Source organism: Frieseomelitta varia, unplaced genomic scaffold (assembly GCF_011392965.1).
Source record: "Frieseomelitta varia isolate USP_RPSP 00005682 unplaced genomic scaffold, Fvar_1.2 scaffold_238, whole genome shotgun sequence".
NCBI lineage: Eukaryota > Metazoa > Arthropoda > Insecta > Hymenoptera > Apidae > Frieseomelitta > Frieseomelitta varia.
The window spans coordinates 370,288-373,227 of NW_025109966.1; positions in this window are offsets into that span (position 1 = coordinate 370,288).

Below are 2,940 nucleotides of genomic sequence, written 5' to 3' on the forward strand. Positions count from 1 at the left end.
TTTTTTTGTTCTCCGCGTCGAACACTTAATTGCAATATCCTGTTAATTGAGTTTGCTCGTAGACGCGAGCAGACTTCTTTCGCGAGATTTCGAAACGCAAGGAGCATCCTCGTCTCGTTTGAATCCTCGATGAAATTTCGCGAAAAATTAAACGGAGAAATTTAAAATAGATATAGATAATAACATAAAATATTATATAAATTTTCTCAGATCTTCTCTCAAATAGAAGAAATACTCTTGTTTGTTCCGGATATTTGCAAAACGTTGAGTTAAATGGAAAAATTGGGAAAACCAAATTATATATTTACAACAACCATGTGTTTGTTGTTTCTCAATCTCGTTCAAAAAGTTCATCATATTATTTTATATTGAAAGTGAGTGATTTGATGGATATTTTATTCTGAATTTTGTCAAATGTAGTGTTCATGATAAATAAACAAAAATATACACGAAAGAAAAAACTTAAAATAGCAAATTCAGAATTAAAACCAACTTTTAAATGCATTATTGGCTTTTTCTTTCATAATATATAATAACAATAATTAATAAAAATACCTTGACACACTGATATATAAAGAATAAAAATTCTCATTAACTGTGTAAATTCACTTACAGAAAACTGTAGATCTTTTCGCTATTATTTTTACTATTATTTTACGGGTCAACACTTTGGTATTAGATATAAGATGGAATACTGATTGATGAAGAATTGTTTTGATATTTAACTTGAACTTGCTATAATATATGTATACTGTTATATCTGTAGTAAAAAAAAATATGTATCGTTATGTTTGTAGTAAAAATTTATCAGATTATTTAATAGTAAAAATAAATAATTTAAATAATTTAATGTTTGTAGTGAAAATTTATCAGATTATTTAATAGTGAAAATAAATAATTTAACAGATACTGTACGCTCAATTTTGCAAAATGTGGTGTTCACAAAATAAGCAAAAAGTGCACGTACACGAAAGAAAAACAAGAATCCAGAACATTTCCAGAATTAAAACCAACCCTTAAATGCACGATCGTTCCTCGCTCACGGATCTAGAATTAACAATATACAATAAAAGAATAAATAATTAACAAAAACAAGCCTTGACGCTCGACGAGTGCAAAGTACAAAAAAAAAAAAAAAAAAAAAATACAATACACACTCGCTGTAAATTCACTTACAAAAATTCACTTACTGAAAACTTTTACCTATTCACCCTCGAGTGCAACTCCTCTCAGGCGTGTAACTCGAAATAATTTGATCCAGCTTTCAAATATTTCCTTTCTTTTTTTTTTTTTCCTTCTAACCCGCGATGATGTTTTAAATGCAATTCATGTCCCAGTTACATCCTGTATGACAGTTGCTGTATATCGGCTCGTATTTTCTCTGTGAAGCTCTGCGCGCGAGTGGATACATATATATACGTGTTCGTTCCGACCGGAGAGCCACGACGCTGAACCAAGGGAAAATGCAATTTCGTCGACAAAACGCGAGTGAAAGAGAGGAGGAAATGAGAGGAGAGAGAGAGAGATGCGCACAGAGAGAACAGGAAGGGACAGTGGAGGGATGCATCTCTCTGGAGCGCAATCTCTGAGCTCATCGTCCGCTGCTTTACAATAATAGAGGCTCTTCAACCCTTGCGTTATACATAAGCGTCCTACACTTTTTTTTTTTTTTCCCATTCTTCCTTTCTATCGCGGCAACTCGAGACTCGTCCTCGTTGATAATTCGTACATACCATGTACTCGGATTATTAGACACGTACAAGGGAAGAATGACGTCTGTTGTTTTTTTTCACTCGTCGGCGTCTCCGAATTGGGGATTATCGATGAAGACTGAAAATGAAACGATGGGACGAACGATAGCATCGCAAAGAAATAATTATTAGATATATCGCTGTTTTTCTTGTGCTTTCAACAATTTTGATTAGATTAATCTTCTGATTATTATGAGTGGATTTTAAGATTCTTTAGTATACTCGAATCTCGATGTACTTTAGTGGAATTTTAATTATTGGAAACGTAATTTTTACTTGTAGTTAATTTTCGAACTTCATACTATACGGTTTAAGATTCCTTACAGCGTTAACCACTTCTTAACCATCAATTAAGATAATATTCTCTTGCTTTCTTCCACTAAAAACGAGTTTCTAAATAATATAAAAATTGTCTTCTGTAAATATATCTGTGGTATGTACGTATTTACCAGTGTCTTAATACTGATTTAATGATTTCGAAATAAATTCACGCATACAAATAAACTCCAAAATTCATGCATGCAAATAAATTCTAAAGAGCAACAAACTGTGACTCACGCCCAAAACCCAAACTATCTGCATCCTTGATCCCCCCTTAATTGCGACCAATCCTCAACGACGAGCATCGAGCAAACATAACACGTCTTTGTCTCGTCGAATTATTGGAGCACCACCGGTCCCGACGAGATATCGAAATCTGTCAAACGCGACGAACCAGCAATTAGCGATTTTCCAGCCGCTCGACCCCATTGTTTCGAGTAAACCAGCCTCTCTAACGTCGAGTGGAGCGAGTCTAAGTGCGTTCGATCAGCGGAAAAGGAGGACAACAGTCGTGAATCGGTTGCAGGAGGCTCGATATCCTGCCAGAAAGTATCCACGGGAATGTGGGTCAGTCCTTATCGTTGCGTCGGCGTGCCAACCCTCGAAATAATCGACTGCCACACCCCTTTCGCCCGGAACATCATCCCCCCCACGGCTAACTCTCCCTCGGGGAGGACTCGTCATCGATAAACCCGTGATCGAACCACGACCGCAAATCATTTCGGCCCCATTTCATTCACCGATCATGCCTGATCGTTGCCATGGTGATACGTTTTCGACGGTTCTTCTCCGGATTGAAAAAAAAAAAAAAAAAAAACACTGGGGAAAAAAAACCATGGTTTACGTTTCAAATTTACCCCGTTTACCG